Below are 20,134 nucleotides of genomic sequence, written 5' to 3'. Positions count from 1 at the left end.
ATAGATAGATAGATAGATAGATAGATAGATAGATAGATAGATAGATAGACAGACAGAGAGACATACAGACAGACAGATAGATAGACAGATATAATCACTAAATAAATTAGCGAAAATGCGCTTTTTAAGAGCAGTAGCAGAATACGCACTACTACGAAAGAAACGTAATGCAAACCTAAGGCAAGAACTTCAGCTGCTCTCCCTCTTATCCATGATTATAAACATCGGTAAAACTGGTATGAACATTTCGGGGAATGAAAGGTGAGTGGACCCCGGAGTGTGCAATGAACCACATACCCCATAGGAGGAAAAGACGAGGACGCCCGCACATGAGAAAGGACCCACAGTTTCCTTAGGAGCCGATAGAGTCTGAAGTTCTAAACTGTGAAGATTATGATAACTAATCATCCTGTAATTGGGCATAATATACTCAAAACTATTAAAAACGTCTTCCAGTAAGTGAAGTATAAATAAAAATATATCTCGCTGAGGCTTTAGAAGTCATTTTGTTCAAATAATGTTTAATGTCTTCCTTTCGCAAAATTGCAGGCATTAAGTTATTATGAGTATAAATCTATTTTTTAAAGTAAGCTAAAATTATCGTGTTATAAATAATTACCCTTATTCATTTAAAGCGATTCTTATTTATTACTGTATAGAGCAGTGATAATTATGTGTACCACTTTCTTTGCTGCTCAATAGTGAGATATTTTGCTAAGAGAATTCATTTTTAGTTTTCGTTTAGTATTGAGAAGAAACAATTACATATTTTCGTACAATATAATTAACCGACTGGTGCCCCCAGTGGTGACGCTGAATGTTTTCTTAAAGCTTACGACCTACTTCTAAAATACAACGTTGAAACAGCTCCCACCCTAAGACTTTCCGATAAATTTGTCGGTCTTGAAGTGGCAGAAGGGAGAAGGAATATTGTGTGTGTGTGTGTGTGTAAGAGAAATGTTTAATTTTATCTAGCTCTGCCTCAAAATGAGTTTCATATTATGACATATCTAGAAAGTGTGTGCCTTCTAAATGTTTATTAATCGTTAAAATTTGTACAAAATATAATTCGCAACATAATTGTACCGGCTGAACTCAATAGGGTATCAACTCTGTAAATCATTCTAACCTAAGAGGTACATTACTTCTCCTTTTTGGATATAGTATGATTTTGAACCGATAACAAATTTGTTCATATAAATCATTTTATGGCATAACATCGTTCTGACGAGATAAAACTAAGGGCATTAATAATGACACCACTTTCTGGTCATTAAACTCCGTGGCTGTAGTTCGGAAGCGAACTATACCGACCGAGCGTCCGCCACTTGTCGGCGAAGTTAGTGCCAACTTTAGCGGAGAGAGAGTGTCGCGTGTTCAGCTCAACGTATCCCCACGGCAGTACATTTTCGGTTTTCTAGACTGGTCATGTACATAAATAATATTATTTTCTTCTACCTTAATGGGTGCTTCAGTACCTTCAAATTGCTATATTTTATTGTTGTGACACGATTCATGGACAGCTAAACGGTAACTGCACACTATACGTTGCTATGGCTGGCCTCACTCTTCTCGCTTACTTCCATCCAAATGTGTTTTAAATAAATGAATAAATGGAAGAGATGGGTTTAGATATGTTTCATTGATGTGGTTGTTCATATAAACAGGTTTATACGCTGCTGTGCAACACATCTCAGGCAGCAAAGACATTCTGTAAGTTAAGAGCAACTTACCTGACATCATAGGCAATGGAAGCGGTGAATCCAGACGTGTTAATCCAATCAGGGAACTGAAAGGACAGAACACACATTCATTGACTGGTTTCTTCAAGCCACACACAAAGTAAACACGCTATTTTAAAACCAAAAGCACTGTTATGTGATAAAACAATTCGTGCACAGGCGTCACTCACTATTACGAGCGTAGAAATAAGAATTTGAGAATGATGTCTTAAATTCATCAAAGAAAGAAACCGAATACCGCAGACGTACAATTAAAACACTGAAATTGCTTCTAATTAGATCACAGTGGCATTTATTAAAATTTATTAACGCTAATATTTAACGTAAGTAATTACTATCATGTCAAGTTACGTAAGTGTAATTAATGTTAAACGCTGTCCAATTTAACGACTGCCTGCAAACGCGACGAAGCACCACGCGTGTCATCAGCTTGACAGTTGACTGGCTGGTAGCACGAGGCTTGAGTAAGCCACGCACGCCGTCGGAGCGCTTGCGCAAATATCTAACACACGACGTCGCCAACACTTGTGTGATGCTTTACCCAAGCAAGCAATCAGCCACCCCCGCACCCTTCTCGCGACCCATCAAACGCCCTCTCTCCCATTTTTACAATAGAGACTACAGAAAAAAAAAATAGATCCGGCCCTTGATGCCAACTCTTTCTCACTCACGTGAACACATATCGGCTCGTCATCCACTCCCAGACACTAGCGTAACGAAACTCTTTCATGCAAACGCAACCCCTCTCCCATTGAAATGCGGTTTCTTTCACACTTACCCCACCTTTAACCACGTTGCCAATACAGTTGTCAGTTTCAAATGAATTACTTGGTCACAGCGTATGGTGCTTATAATAGATAGAAAGCTGCCAAAATCTGTCTGAATGCCATGCAAGAATATTTCTTATAACTCTATTGTTATCAAAGAATGTTAGGGTTTCTTTTCATAAAAATTGTGCAAGGTAACCTTCTTTTTCATATTTAAACTTGAAGTTGTACGAGAATGGGAAGGATTGTCGCGCCTCTGTTCGGCGAAATGAATACATAGTTCGTACTTCTTTCAAAAGACAGTTCCCCCATCTATCTGCACCTCACAATACTCAGTGTAGTGTTCCATTAATATAGATGGCACATCCAGACCTGTCAGAGACAGATGGCTCCTATTTAACAACTGACAATCAACACCTTCCCTTATTCACACTTGTGATATACTTTTCCCTTTATCAGTAATTCACAAATCTTGCTGTGTATCTCATTTCTTTTATGTACAGCGCCATTCCAAGCATTGGATATTACACACTGAACTCTGATAATTATGCTACTTTCCATCTATGACAAAAATTATCTTATTAGAAGCTATAAATTTGTATTAATCGAATACCAGACAAAATTTCAGAATCTTAAGTGGAATCGTACTTGATAATCCTTTTTCGTGACCCTAGCAGTGTTGCCAAAGGTTCAAATAATGAATTAAAAGTAAAGGAGGCCACGCGGTCTACAGTATAATACTATTGTGACGTGTTTCATGACAATCGTTACGCACGTTCTAAAGTTATGAAGGACAAATACAAAGTTAGGCGTACATAAAAGAAAGAAGATGTCACAAAGACTGTTTCTTCTTTTAAGCAATAAGGCTACGAGGAACGGTAATGTCTGCAATGCATACAACAATACTGACTCAATTGAGCAAAATGTTTGACGAGCTAATAGTCGCTAAGCTGCTCAAGAAATTATCCCTGCTCTATGAAATCCGATTGCTCATTACTGTGTTCAGAATATCCAGTCAGCGTATCATGTTATAGGTCAAATTCCCTGGGGAGTATTGATGGAAGTTAGAAGAATGCGTTTTGTTGATTCTGGACTCGGAGTCCGGAGTTTTCAAGGATTTCCGTTCGTCAGAAATGACAGACTACATGTTTGAGGATTAAAACAGGCCTGCAACCCCTTCCATTCATAAAGATTCCACAAGTGGAATAATAAGATTACTCCTCAGTAATGTTAATACGACAGAAGCAACTGAATGACATTCGCCATCCATATTCAGTTGGATCTGATATGTACATTTAGAGAATCCACTGAGGCATTTGCTTAATACTTTACGCCATTCTGAGTACAACACTGGAAAATTAATGCTTGTAATCTCAGTCTTCAATCTTCACATGTCTTTCAACAATCTAAATAAGGTCATTCAATCCAATATGGAATAGGAAATATCGTAATGTTTTAGGGGGACGAGAGAAAAAATCATTCACTTAGATTCAACGGTTACCTTGTCGAGACCTTTATGTCTGCATATTATTAAGTTTGATGGCACTTTATTAAGGGTCCTCATGAATACGGCCAAATGAATGATCAGTCCGAAGATACCTTAAGAAGAAAGAAGGAACACACAGTCTATATATACATATATACGTACATAGATATATAAACAACAAAAAAAACTACGTTGCCTGTAGTCCGCAAGCGAACTATACTGACCTAGCGACCGCCGCTTGTCGGCGAAGTTAGTGCCAACTTTTGAGGATAGAGGGTGTCATGTAGTCAGCGCAAGGTACCCCCACGGCCATCAATCTCCGTTTTCTAGACCGGAGCCGCCATTTCCTTGAAATAGATTCTCAATTATCCTCACGAGGCTAAGTGGACTCCGTTCCAGATCCACTATTTCCCAGAAACTCTGGCAGCGCCGGGAATCAAAAACGGAACCCCTGGATCTGTAGGCAGGAACTCTGACCACTAGACCACAGAGGCGGTAGCACATAGATATATCTCCAAATAATTTAATTTCACAACAGAATACGAGACGTCATAATATTTTTTTTTGTTCAAATATATCCAGCAAGGAAACAGATTTTCCTGTACTCCACAGCGTCCAGACTGACTCTGGGGCTCACTCAATCTCCTATATAATGGGTACTGGGGGACTCCATCCCTGATAGTAAAATGACAGGGGAGTGAATTTTACCATTCACATCCGTCTAGTGCTGAGGTCAAGAATGGTGGAGCTACATCTCCACCCCCAAACACGACTTCATGGCATGGTGCTTCGGTAATTAAGCACAGGTACAACTTAGCCTCCATCTTTATTGAGAAATTATGTACCGAACTGTATGAGTTCAACCACGGAACACAAGGGCTTTAACAATGTTCTTTCCTAGATTATCCCTTTCACTTCAATTTTTGAACTGCCGAGCCAGTGTGTATAGCATTAAAGCTCTAAAAGTACGTATATTTGGGAGGTGATGGACTCAAGTCTCGGCCGGTACAACGCATTACCTGACCACGGCTTTTGTTGGCTCTTCTCGTTCCCTCCAGACAGATGCTAGGATAGTACCTCGATTAGGTTATGATAATTACATCTCAAATTCGTTCACCATTCACCAGTCATCCTAGGAACCAGTCGAAGCTATAGCCCTGTCATCTGGGATAATGAGAGAGTTGTAAATAATTCAAGAAATAATTTCTTAAGTAGTTTTTTATTGCTAGTGGGGTGGGACTAAGTTCCTTGTCCTGCGGCCACTTCTGGCCTATTGTACCAGCCCCAGATGATATGTGAGGGTGAGGAGCAATTGGTGGAATGAAGATTGGCAGCGGAAACCGAAATATTAGGAGAAAAACTGCCCCAGCGCCACTTTGTCCACCACAAATCCCACTTGACCAGACCCAGGATCGAACACGGGCCGCCGCCGTGGGAAGCCAGCGACTAACCGCTTGAGCTATGGCGCGGCCTAATTTCTGAAGTAACTGAGCAACATGAACCTAATCTCATAGAAATCATTAAGTTGTCTGTCTAAGCGGTATGACCTAAGCAGTTATTTTACTGTAATTCAAAGAGTTTCAAAACAGTCACCTACATATTCGGCTATTCGATGAATTCTGTATTCCACTGCTGTATTGCATACTCTCCAATCGACTGTCTGTCTCCGTCTCTCTATCCTCTAACTCGGCGTAACTGAAAACATTAAGCAATCTCTCGTAAATTAAGAGCATTTTTTTAATTCGCTTAGCGGGGGTGGAGTCCAGCTGGGTCCACTCGGCACGTCGGCCACTGATTGGCCTATTGTAGTCTGCCCCGGGTGGTTATGATGATGGAAAATTTGGTGGAATGAAGATTGGCAGGGGAAACCGAAGTACTCGAGGAAAACCCACCCCAGCGCCACGTTCTCCATCACAAATCTCACTTGACGAGACACGGGCTCGAATCCGGGCCGCCGAGGTGGGAAGCCAGCAACTAACCGCTTGAGCTATGGCACGGGCGTTACATTACATTTAGTGTATGCAAAAAAGAATGTATTTTTGCTAAATTAAGATCCTCACAGTATCTGGTGCAGTCTGATAAACGTAACCGCCATCTTTGAACCGACTGTCTAGATAATGTGGGACTCTCAACGTCTCACAACCCTATGGGCCTTCACAGCCTGTTACAGGGATGGCTTTACTTTTTACTTTTTACATGAGAGGAAGAAACCTTCTGTGAATTCATGGCCTTGCATTAACATGATATTCCAATCGCGAACTCACCTGACCAATTTGGAAGTAATGGCCTTGTATTAACATGATATTCCAACCCCGAATTCATTTGACCAATTTGGATTATATACGGTACAAAACTACAATTTCGCCTGTAATTTTGTATGAGTGTAAAACTTGATTTCACATATGAAGAGAACATTGACTGAGAGTGTTTGAGAACAAGGTTCTCGTGAGAATACTTGGACCTGCAAGAGCTGAAGCAGCAGGAGAATGGCCAAACCAATGGCAATGAGATGCAGTAGGCATATAGCAAGCATGGGAACCAAGTACATGCAAAGTTTCTGGACAACCCAAAACTAAGAGATCATTAGGAATATCTAGGTACTTTTTTTTCGCTGCCTCTACAGTCCCCCTGGGCCCTGGCTTCTGGTTTTCAGTTTTATGATCATTTTACAGGCGGTAGGACTCTTTGGACGAGTGATCAGCTTGTGGCAAGATCTCTACCTGAACACAGGACAACACAAACACAGAATAAACGCATACACACACCAAACATCCACGCCTTGTGTGGGATTGGAATCCACAATATCGGCTTTGGAGCGAGCGAAGAGAGTACGTACCTTAGACCAGTGTTCCGCAACCGGTGTGCCGTCAGAAGGTGAAAGGTGTGACGTGAACTTTTACCTATTGTAAGAAATTAATTGTCGAATTTAATTAGTTTTATTTTATTCCAGTTACCGTGTTTCACATGCTTGTATTTCATTCTCAGCCACTGCACTAATTAAATCTACACAGTGGGTAGTTTAGTCCAGTGGTTCTCAAACTTTGTGAAACCGCGGTCCAGTAAATTCATCCTTTATAAGACGAGGGCCCTGCATAATTCATGCCAGGGCCCAGGCTGCGGCCCGGCGGTTGAGAACCACTGCTTTAAACGTATATTCATTCGCATCTCTGCATCAAATGACATTCTTCTTGAGGTCAACGATAAAGAAAAAGTACGAATGTATATATATCTAAGTATCATATCATGAGTGCGTAGAGGGGAGTGGAGATTAAGCTCCATGCATTTTAATCTCGACACCAAACTGAGATATATGGTTCGCTTCACGCTCTAGACGCCCTATCCTCGGAGAAGTGTTCCGCAGCAGTCATTGGGTAGGAAGTTATAGCATATCCGATAGCCGGTGCACTCCTGCGTCCAGCCTACATCCGTTTGGTTCACTGACTCCCAAGTCCCAAATCAAATGATGGTGACAGCTGTCCTTAAAAAAATAATTTATGGAAGCATGCTAAACGCATATTATTCACTGAAGAAGATCTATGCATACCTGTGGAAGAACTTTAAATTTCAATATGAGTACATACTGATCTACGTGTAGGAAAACGAGCAAGAAATCGTGTCAATTGAAACAAAATTGCGCATTGTTCAGTGAAGTTTTCAGTTCGTTAGAACATGTCCAATTTTTCTCTCTGATATAGAATTTAATTTATTTTCAACCTTGTACTTACATTCACTCTTGAGTTCTCACTGCTATAATTTTATCTGCTAAAGAAAAAGGACACTTGTCCACTGACGGGCGTCATGAATGACACGAAACTCATCAAGGCCATAGACGGATCTGCCTGAATAAGTAGTGTACTCGTACTTTGCTGCGAATACAGGGGGGAAAAATTTTCGTGATAAACACTGAAAGTATCCTGAAGATGGAAATACAAACGTGTATCAAGTCCAAAGTATTCCTGGATGCCAGAGCTTCAAAAGGTAACAACGCAGCAGAATAGAACCAATCCTCTGAATTACAGCACTATTGCTTTCGCTGCGAATTCAGGCTCATTTTATTAGCGACGTGAAAGGCGTTCTTTTCACATTCAGCGGGATGAACAATGAAATTAAATTGCTCCCAACTTTTTACCCTCCCTCCTTCCCCCACCTTATTTCTTCATCTTCCTTCTGACCAAATTAATGCATTGTGGTATAGTTATTTTCCCTATGCTGCCACTATTCAACTGTAGAATCATCTCTCTCTCTCTCTCTCTTGTGCCTTGCCTAATTGTGGTTCCGAATGAAATAGGCGCTCTTTGTGTCCATGAGATGAATTGACGTTGCAGCAGCAAACTAGAACACAGTGTGACCTTCTTCGTCTCTTACCCGCTCTGGCCTTTGGGGTGGTATCCACCCCCTGTGATACTTCTCCCTTTTCATCCCTTATCTTGCTATGCGTCTCCTCTTTATTCCATTCAGAAGGTGCAGACAGAGACAGAACCCCGACAAGAATACTCGTGCACTGGCTACACAGACAATAGCAAAGACTTAGAGACTTTTATTTTTTTACTTTCGCACTTTAATAACCATAATAGCTGACAAAACCGCGCTGATTTCGTGGACGAACGTAACACAAAAGCTCGATTCTGAATAGACAGACTCATTGTATGACGAACAAGGAGCGTTTGTATGAGGGGTGTGTGTCTTTCTCTTCCGCTTTTGTCACAAGTTTTGGATTTCTGAAAGATTTCCGTGAGTGAGTGAACAAGAGAATGAGGGGGAGAGAGCGGGCGCGAGCTACCCCTGGAGCTTCTGCGGTCTTGTCAGAGGGGTGGAAGAAGGCCTCGACGAGGAGTACCTCCACTGTCTCCTCCATAAGCACTTTCTACACAATAACGAGAGAAAGACAGCAGGAGTCGGCCTGTGCTGTGTATGGTGATGGCAGAAGATGCAGTCAACACAACTCCAGCAAATACAAAGCAACTTTCGATGATTTTTTCTACACCCCCATCCTTTTCTATTTCTCCCTTCCCTTACTTCGCTTTCCTCGTCATCACCTCCATCCAGTTCTCTTTCCTCAGAGATACCGACTTCCATTTTCCTGGCATGTGTCAAACTTTCCGACAAGAAAGAATTTGGATTGAATGACTTCATAGAAAAGGAGATACAGTATAAAGATTGCTTGGAGAAGTCTTCTGCTGTTGTGATAAGGTAGTACAAAATACATTTTATAGTAAAATAATAGAAAGTCTCTTTCGCACGAACTTGAAACACTGGCGTCTTCTTTTCTGACAACTTGGAACCTATGGCTTTACGTATACGGTGTTTTGAAACTGGTAGAAATGGAAATAGGTACTTTGGAAATTCTTTATTACAAGATTGACATTAACCGAAGAATATAAAAGGTACCCAGGAAGCCAGGCAACCAATCGTACTCATCCAATTATTGCCAGTGTAGAAGTAAGCGTGGCCATCAGAAGTGGGTGGCATGTGGGCAGATAGACGCTTTACTTGAAGACTTACGTGAATTCCTGCATGTATATCGCTAATTATTTATCAGGCAAAAAAAGGGTAAAGCTATCGCTGTAACAGGTTGTGGAGGCTCATAGGGTTGTGAGACGTCTAGGCTGACACATTTTCTAGATAATCGGCTCACAGATGGCGGTGAGGATGTCAACCATACACACCAGCTGCCCTTTACCCCCAGGAAGATTTCTGGTATTTATTTTTTTTAAAGACTGAGTCGACCATGGGGCCATGATGCTCTTAGAAGGACATCAATCGCAAAATCCAATGACATCCTTGGGAATCGAACCCGCGACCTTCCGGTCTGTAGCATAGTGCAATAATCAAATACGCTGTCGCATGTCCCAATTATTTGACAGAGAGAAAGCTATGAAAATTAAATTAAATGCATATTTTGTGTCTAATGTACAGTCTCTGTAAGCCTATTTTTCGAGACAGACAAAAGAAATGTTATACGGTAAAGGTAAGGCAAAGTTGTCACGGTGCTTAATTAATTTAGCACCATACTATGACGACGTATGGAAGAATGTAGGTATGGCTCCACCATTCTTGACCTCAAAGCAAGATAGGAGTGAGTGGTCAGCTTCACGCTCATGCCGCCTTTTCCCAGGGAAACAGCCCTTCCCCGGTATCTATTTAATAGGAGGCTGGTCTGGACTTTGTGAAGAGAAAAACATCTTACCCCTTCCGGAAATCGAGATCCGGCGGTCCAACACGTAGCCCGTCACTATATCGACTGAGCTATCTATACTCTCAATGTTATTCCTACAATTTATAGACTTTTATACTGAACCATGGTTTTCAGAACACAATCACAGTGAAGAAAATAAATTACACGAAAGAATGCCTTTACGGTGACTAGACAGCGTTACAACCAGACTTATTATATTCTCTCGATGCATCGCTGTATTATATTCTGAATCCTATCACTCACTCATGGAGTTGAGCCCTTCTCGAGAAGCTGCCAACTGTGCAGCTACTCAAGAACTTCCCAGCATTTATGGAACCCCAGGGTTCATTACCGTGTTTACAAGAGCCCTCCAATGGTCCCTATCCTGAGCCACATAAATCCAATCCTATTTCTCCAAGATACATTTTTTAATCTTATATAAAACAATTTATATATAGTTAGTTTTCATTTACAGTGCGCTTTGAGGGTAGTTATTTAAGCCGTAACACTGTTTTTTTTTCGTTCAGTGCGCCTACATAATTTCGACTTCTACTCAATTTGATTATTGTTATGTAAGAGTATACAGGTAGAGTATAGAGATGTATTAATTATTTAATTCATAATTACTTTTTTCATGATGGACCGTTAAAAGCGTTATGTTTGTGCAGAACTACTTTTCCGATAATAGTGTTTCCAGATACACGCTCGCATGTTTTACTACGTATAGGATTAAAGAGGCATTATACCATTATTTTGTTGCTGATTTTGGTTTCGTGTCAAACTCACGTTGTTTAGTTCTATCTACATTCCGTTCTACTCAAGAACCTGCATCTAATTTCCACATATAACCAACTACCGAAGAATGTACTGCGCTCCCATTCCAACATCGTCTAGTTATAAAATAAGAGTTCTGTTGTTATCTGCTTCTGCAGCAGGGACGAGCATTTGCAATCATTCCCCTCCCAAACAGGACAGCTGAGCAACCAGTGCAGTTGCTCATTCTACTAGGCTTGGGCCACAACAATGAAGTACTCGATCCAAACACAAAACAGGTGAAACTATGCACTGAGAGGCTTTTGTATGTAACCATAGGAGCGATCATTTACCAAACGAATGTCGTGTATGGGATAAGGGCAACAATTGCTCGCAAGTCTGCCAACATTTGAGACATCACACGCAGTGCTACGTCATGTTGAGCCTGCACCGTGTTAAGCTGTATGTTCACAGATGCGCTTTGTTGACATGGGTAACTGCAAGTGAGAAACTGTATTTGCTTAAGATATGAGGCGAGCTGAAGGCGGGATAGTTTAGTCAGCAAAGCGATGGACTACGTGCAGGACGGACAGGGTTCGATTATCGGGAGGGAAAAGAGAATTTTCTGTTCTCCATAGCGTCTAGACCGGCTCTGAGGCCCACCCACCTAAAATCCAAAGGGTACTGGGGCCCTTTCCTCGAGGATAAAGCGGTCAGGGCGTGATGCTCACCACTCATCTCCATCTAGTGCCTAGGTCAAGAACGATGAAGCTATACCTCCACTGCACCATATGTCTTCATGCCATAGTGTTTAATTAAGCAAAGGAACGAAATGATATGTATCCGAGGCGAGTTCTCACAAACGGGGAGAGAGAAGACCAGAATTCCAAACGAGTCAGACAGATAGGCTACTTCGCCACAGAACGACTGCAGATAATTTTTCATCGTTTATATTTTCAATTTTAAATTAGGCGAGAGCTGCCGAAACCGTACCTATTAAGGAATTCCAGTTTCTTGCGGAAAGGGTGTCGACGTTTACGTACATATAAATGAATCATGTACTATATGTACATATGGCTATAACTTGCATTTATTTTTCTGTGTTTCATCAAAATGAATTTCAATGTGTATAATAAGAAATTTTTGCAAGTCTGTCGAAAATGTACGATTTGGGCAATCTGGGTTCCTAAATTATTTTTACAGTTACAAAATTGTACCAAAGGGTTAAACATTCAATAAACAAGGCAAAGGAAACGACACTGAAAACTGAAATTAAACATGAATTTAATTAAATTTGTCGAAACATTAATAATAAAAAATATGCGTGGATAAGTAATTGAGCTTAAAAAAGTTAGCAATGAAGGTAAAGTTGTCCCTATGCTTAATTAATTAACCGCTATGTCATAAAGACATTTGGGGGAGTGGAGGTATAGCTCCATCATTGTTGACCTGGACATTAGATGGGGGAGAGTGATCAGCTTCACGCCCGGGCCGCATTACCTCCAGAAAAATCGCTTCTGGAACACATTGGATAGGAAGCTGGGTGAGCCCCAGAGCCGGTATGGATGCTGTGGTAAAGAGAAAAAACTTGCACTTGCAGGGGATAGAACCCCGGCCGTTCAGCCCGTCGCTATACCACCTGAGCTATTCCGACTCCTACTTTAGCAATAAACACGCGAATACTCGTAAACAGATGTACCTGTATGGACTCTTTTCAGCCTTAATTCTCTTTGAGTATTCTGAAATAGTGGTTAGCAATGTTCCTTCGGATTCAGAGGTTTCCGCTTCAAATATCGGACCTAGATACAGATTATCCTGACTAATGCTATTCGTGGTTTCATTCAGTCCCTGAAAGCAATTTCCTCGTTATCTTGAAATAGGCCACTACCATTTCCACATTCATACTTCGTTCATAATCATTATCACTTGTAACCTGATCCTATAAAACCTAAGCAGCAGACACAAAGACATAGGACCTGCGCCTAGACACCACCTCATGATGTCAAATTTGACAGCGAAAGCAAACACATTTCTGCGAGTACATAACATATACAGCGTAGAAATGATAAGCGGGACGCTTAGGCCGCTTTACCTGCAAGTCTTCATGCAAAGTGATTGATTTTTTAACTAAAACTGAAAAGGGTTTGACACATTTATCAAATTTCATGAAAATTTTCCATTGGTTCTCGAGTTATTTCATGCGTATAAACAGATGGATGGATGTAAGGAACTTTTTTTTATTGCTAGTGAAGTCGGGCTAAGTCCCTTGTACTGCGGTCACTTCTGGCCCATTGTAACAGCCCCAGATGATAGGTGAGGGTGATTGTGGAGCAATTGGTGGAATGAAGATTGGCAGGGGAAACCAAAATATTCGGAGAAAAACTGTCCCAGCGCCACTTTGTCCACCACAAATCCCACTTGATCAGACCCGGGATCGAACACGGGCCGCCGCCATGGGAAGCCAGCGACTAACCGCTTGAGCTATGGCGCGGTCTATGTAACGAACTTGATATACGCTCTGCAGGGTTACGAAAGAGAAAAGGAACCAATAACAAACATGTAACTGTAACGACATTCGGTGACCTGAAGTCGGCAGTAAAATCAAGTCCCGAAACGTTCTATTGTATGAAGCGTACTTCAGACGACGAAAAGTAAGAAATATAGTACTGATATTGGACCACTGCAGCAGTCAAATGTGGCCTACTAAAAGTTATCCCACAGTAAACTGCAAAGACAGCTCTCAACCGCGTCTGTCGTATTCTGATTACCCTCGCCTTGAAACTAAACAGATATACCACCGTACCACCATTTGGTGACTTTTGGTATTTCTTACGCAACTTTATCTATGCGGTCGAAAAGAACACTAAATGCACTTATTAATTTATTTCGTTAAATGAGATGACTTTCAACATTGTCCATAGTACACAGGTTGGCCAAAAAGTCAGTTAACTGTTTAGTAAATTGTACATTGAAATACGTTAGAAATTTATTTATTACGTATTGAATTTAAAGAAATATTTGAAATGAGAATATACGTGTTGAAACCACAGCTCATAACATTGTGATACCGTTCTACAGATTGATTGGAAGTTTTATATCTGATCATTCTCATTGATTCCTTTCGTATATCTGGTTTTGAACTATCTCATGACACACATTTAGCGCTAAACTATTTCAATAATATTGTTGTTCGATTGACATATATAATAAACTCCATAACACTGGCTGGATGAAAGAGGTGTTGACAAAAACTCGTAGAAAATAATTCAAGTTGTCTAAATACATTTTCAACACAAGTGGCAGGACTGCGAATAAAGTGTTTAGCGGACCACGTATGAGGCAACAAAAGGAAACGTGTCAAATAAATACACGATGGAACACCAAGTATGCCCACTTCAGGGCCGCTTTATGATTCCATATACCGTATTTACGCATGTATAGGCCGCACATTTTTTGCCAAAAATTCAAGAGGAAAACTGGGTTGCGGCTTATATTCGAAATATTCGAAATCACACTTCATTTAAAAAAATATATATTCATAACTAGTAATACAGGGTGTAACACTCCTGAAATAATATTCCAAGAAAATTATTTTTTCTATAATTTCTGTCTGAAAATTGTGCTGCGGCCTATACACGCACGCGGCCTATACATGCGTAAATACGGTATTTTAAACTTTACAATGGCCATATACCATTTTCCTTTCACAGGTGATCCCTTCATTAGAAAACTGCTATAACTTACACATTTTATGAAGTCTAAGAAAATAGGCTTATGCGGACTGGAAAAGAAATCTGAATAGAAGAAAGAATTACGCTAAATAAAAGAAGAAGCCATCCGAGGCAATAGTGGCAGGCGACTGATGAGAATTGGAAATGATGTCTTTATGTTAATGTGAGTGATGTCCCATCCCCTTACAAAGCATAACCGACGAGGGAAGTACATTGAATGACCGTCTGTCCGTATACATAGAGTGAAGCAGCCCATTACGAACTCGCAATGAAAGGAACAAGCACATTCGCATCACAATGGCGCAGAAGTGCTAACTGTTTTACATTATGCAAACAAAAGTTTCATATAGGCAGAGGGAACACAGCAAGATATAAATGGCTGCGCAAGCAGGAAGAGAAATGGCAGTATAGGAAAGAATGGAGTTGGGAATAAAAGAAGAACGGACGACAACAATAATAACGTGAATACACCCGGAATCGGCTATTGTTGCGAGAGGTTTTTCTTTTAACTTGGGAGCACTGTAAGTCTCACATTGTACGATCATTTACAAGAGCATAGGAGAAGCCGGGATACGATCCAAGATGTGGAGTAAATTTTACTGTAACAACGCTTCTATAAAATCAGACCACTGGATCACGTGTGGTATATAGGCCTAACTCCAACACCACTCAGAACATTATAACGAAACGCGCCAGAGCATGAGTGGATTAAGGACACATTCAATTTTCTTTTCCTCTCTTTAAAACCACATTTTCTTCACTACTTCATATTATTATACTTATTTCACTCTATTTGATTTACACTCCTTTATGTTATTCTATTTTGGTCCCTTCATTTTCGTCTAAATATTAATCTAACTCCCTTTTTCCTTCTTTGAGTTAAATGCGTAAATTTAATGCTTAATCTTCTGTGAACCCTGCCTGGGTCTAACCTTCATGTGTGATAATATTTTAAGTTAGGCCAACGTTAACTCTGCTTTACGTGTTTCTTTTCCCCTAACGGTTTCATATGGCTGTGAAATGTCTCGTTATCTGACATACATGTTTCAAAGCTAGGGTAAAGTGATATTTTGTTCTTTCCTCTTGCTCTCCTTAGGAGCATAAAGTTGATTTCTCAGTTTCATGATTATTTTACAGACGGTAGGACTCCTTGGACGGGTGATCAGCCCGTCGCAAGGCCTCTACCTAAACACAAGACAACACAAACACAGAATAAAAGCATACACACACCAAACATCTATGCCTTGTGTGGAATTCGAACCCACGATCCCGGCTTCCGAGCGAGCGAAGACAGTACATGCCTTGGACCGCTCGGACACCGTGACCGGCGTTAAGTGATATGGATGGGGAAAAAAAAAACGTAGGTGAGTATGTATTAAGAAAATCCCGTAACGTGGCTTGTCCTCAAGTTGCGGATAGAGAACACGAAGTAGTCGCGAACAGCCGACAATAATACTAGTGTTACGGAGTTTTCCACAGGACCTTGAACAGGCACTTGTGAACAGGGTAATGAACATCTGGTTTCAGTAAAGGGCGGGGAATTTCAATGGATGATCAACTACTAACCTTTCAAGAATAACTGCCCCACAGATTTTGTCAGTTCAAAAATCCCGATGAACAAGAGATCCATGCTGGGGCAGCATCATTAACTTCTCCCTGTAACTTACTCTTTTCATAACACGAAAGATTTTTGTTTGAATATGTAGACGCTTTGAAGGATGTCCCTTATCAAGGTTCATTCACATTAACAAATACTTTTCCATATTCAAGTTCCTGTCTTCAGGTCACATGTTACTTTTCTGGCGCGAAAAGGGTCACGCCGACCTTTTAGAGAAAAATCTAAGTGGTAATGGTATTCAAAATCACGGAAGAAATCTTCTACGAACTGTTCCAGCAGCTAACTTGTGTGACTCAGACAAACCATGAAGACGTTAGTCTAAACATTAAGCTCTAGGACAGGGCGCAGAATTAGCCCCAGTTCCGCTAACACAGACCCTTATCAGCGCCTCGCTGCAACTGGTCCTCTCACTGAACACTGCTGACACGACAATTAGATTTACGGGCAAAGATAAACCACATGCAGAGACCTTCCTGCCTCTGCATTACTTGGAAATGCGATAAAAGTTTACGTTTGAGCCTTTCGGCCATTAACACGCATGTACACGTACCTTTTACTTGATCTTCTCCCTACACTGGCTAATGTTTACGTATGGGTGTATTTTGTGTTATCGGTCATCTACATGTTAGTGCAATGCCTTTCGATTTGTCTTAATTATGATATTAAAATATCAAATATATTTTCACGATTTATGTATGTGTCTGTACACGGGGTATAGTTTGATGAATGAATTTACTGACCACTTACACACCACTCGGAAATACAAGTACTTACAGCGCTATCGCTATCTCTACAATTCATAAATAACCACAGCACTCGCTAAGCCTTTTTCCAGCCTGCTGTGTCTTCGTCAGCAATTTCCTAGCAAAGGCTTCTAACAGTGGGGAATATTCAGCTCCATGCGCTCAAGTTCTGTCTTCACAGCCTCCCGTGCAGAACTCGCTGTCAACTCACTGTCAACTGAACTATAGCGCCATCTCTTCTCAGCCTCCCTTGCAGAACTCAGCTCTCAATTACGAATGTCAGGCTGGCGACCACATCACACCACCCTCTTAGTCTTCTCTTCACAGGCTGACTTTCAACTGACAACTCCCAGGCTGGGTCAAAGTCAAAGTCACATTGCAACTGACGATCAGTTAGTTAGTCAGTCAATCAATAAGTCTTGGTGTCGAACCCCATCTGAGGCTCATGACTGGATGTTTATTACCGTTTTACAGTTACGGACTTGTTTTTGTGGGGCACCCTCTCTGACAAGAGGACGGGTCTGTCTTTTGTACATGTTGTTGGTCCTTCTTAGCGCAGTCTTTCTCAGGTCTGAGTCCCTTGGGACTCGCGACCATATTTTACTGTTTCAGATTTGAGACTTCCGTTTTCGTCGCCTCCTACGACTCGCAGGGTCACGGTGGAGGTATTCGAAACCGCCTCCACACGGGTGGGGACTCTCTAGGCTGGGTCTCCCCAGTTGTCTTCGAGATAATTTCTCAGAACGGACCTCATAGAAACCCCCGTTTCCAAGAGTAACTCTATTGTTGTGTGTGCATACGCATTGCCACGGGAACGTGTTTACCGATCCGTTGTCTAGAAACGGTTTGCATAAAACCGTTGTTTATTTGTCTATTGAATAGCAAAGGCTGTACACGCTACGATATGGTCATGATATTTCAGTTATAATGCCTTATATAATCGGTTAACTGACTGTGGTATATTTTGTGTCACGTAATAAAGGCCGGTGTCGTGTTTTGTCGTTGTGGGTTTGTGGAGTTCTTTCGGACATGAGTATATATTGGTGAGCGTTGGGAGTTACGGTGTTTCTCATTTGCCAGAATGTTTTAATTGTAGTCGATGGATATATTGTCAGATTGGTTCCACAGTAAGTTTTATGTAGTGTTGTACTGCAGACTGCCGTTGTATTTTATTGCTGTCAGTTCTGTATCGTAGTTTATGTGCGTGATCTCATAATGGTGAGCGTTTTGATCGCGAAAGTTGATGGCACGGAACAGCACCATTTCCACACAAAATCATCATCAGTAGCATCACCATTTTTTATCTCACAAAAAGTAAATAGATACATGCTGTGTTATCTCATTAGGCGAGTTTTCGTTATGCGATGTTGACACACCGCGATGGAAAGACCACTTGCTTATTTGTGGCCTGTTTAACGACGCAGTCAACATTACAGGCTGCAGACTTATAATATCGAATGGTAGACTGATACTGATTCATAAATTAGAAATGATACAGCAGAAAACTGATGTAACCTCTCTCTCTCTTTCTATGGCTCTACAGCCCCTTGGGTCTTGGCCGCTTTTTCAGTTTCTTACTCCTGTACACAGTCGGTAGGATTCCTTGGACTGGTTATCAACTCATCGCAAGGCCACTACCTACAAATACAACAATAAACACAGAATAAACGTACAGAGATATCTATGACTCGAATGGGATTCGAACCCACGACCCCAATGTTCGAGAGGGCGAAGACAGTTCATGTCTTGGACCGCGAGACCACTATGACCGGCAGATGTAACCTTGTTTGAGGTACTATCCCAGAATTTTATTGGAGGGGCTGAGAAACCCATGAAACAACCCAGGACAGTTGGGCCTTTTCTGAATTCAATTAAGAAACTTTACGTTTTACCCAGATTGTTCAGTTGTGATGGAGATGTTAAGGAACACTGTTTCAACCAAGTAGGTTCAATTAAGATATAAAGTTACTGAGCATGTTGCAATTGAACACAAAACATTGTGGGCCTACAGACGAGGTGCAGGAAAAACTTCACATTTGTTCTCACTCAACAAACTGATTTTATAAAATTATTTTTCAGAAGTGCAACTAATGCATTGAAGTAGGAATTACCGTAATTTTTCTCTGTAACTAAATTTCATTTTGAATCATTAGTCAAAGGTCCTCAATTTTCCTGACTCCATCAGTATAATGCTTTCCGTTGGGTCCTAAATCAGTCTTGCTGATTCGCCCTGCATTTGATATTCATTCCTTAATGACAATTCCTCTGTTGCTCCTTCGGATCACAGAGTGATCGCCACGCTGAACTGCCACTGATCCACAAATTTCAACTAGTTTTCACATCCTGTGACCACAAACACGGCACTGCAGATCGCTATTCTTGTTTAGCGCATTCTGTGAATCAAGCGGCTACGCTAAACGCAACTAACACGAATGTTCTCACAGCTCATAAGACAGCGAAATGAGGAATAAATAATATTTTATATCAGCCATCAACTTCAGTGCCGTGACGTCACTTTTGACGTGAACTAAAGTTGCTCCTACTTTTCTACTTCCCTTATAATTAAGAGTTCCAATTACAATTACTTAGAACCCTCGGTCACCCAGCCCGTAGCCAGTCGCCATACCGACTGAGCTATCCTCGCTCTCTAGTTCATCATTCTCTCATCCTTCAGTAATGAATAACTGTAAGATATGAAGCTCTCACAGTGGCTGAAGGCACTGAAATTCCTTCGGGAAGTCAGCAGTTTCAGTTGGTTAAAACTGACCGACGTTGCAGGGATCATATCTGTCGCCGTCATCAGGACCTGGTCAGATGTTCCTCGATCGTCAGTCATTTTTATCTAATTGACACAGTTTAGAGCTCGACGTATTATTAACATTAGCTTCAGCGAAATATTCCATCCTTACATCACCAGCAGCCTTTACAGAGAGGTAAAGTAAAAGTAAAGCTACCCCTGTAACAGGCCATGAAGGCCCATAGGGGTGTGAGACGTTGAGGGTCCCACACTATCTAGACCAGTGCTGTCCAACGTTCTTATTTAGTCGGGCACAATTCACTGATGCCTATGGAGGTGCGGGCGCCGCCACCGCCCCCGCCGCCGCCGCCGCCACCGCCAC

The 20,134-nt window shown here is 41.2% G+C and overlaps 1 protein-coding gene across 2 annotated transcripts in view; it reads right to left on the bottom strand.

Moving 5' to 3' along the window:
- LOC111862317 overlaps nt 1–20,134 on the bottom strand; it is a 364,800-nt gene that overhangs the window by 202,307 nt on the left and 142,359 nt on the right. For both annotated transcript variants that reach the window (XR_002842404.2, XR_002842403.2), the window contains exon 2: nt 1,734–1,789. The gene's annotated coding sequence lies outside the window, so the exon portion shown is untranslated. The remainder of the gene's footprint in view (nt 1–1,733; nt 1,790–20,134) is intronic.

The sequence above is a fragment of the Cryptotermes secundus genome, unplaced genomic scaffold, assembly GCF_002891405.2.
Source record: "Cryptotermes secundus unplaced genomic scaffold, Csec_1.0 scaffold319, whole genome shotgun sequence".
NCBI lineage: Eukaryota > Metazoa > Arthropoda > Insecta > Blattodea > Kalotermitidae > Cryptotermes > Cryptotermes secundus.
Note: the sequence above shows the minus strand (reverse complement) of the source record. Positions and strands in the feature narration are given on the sequence as shown.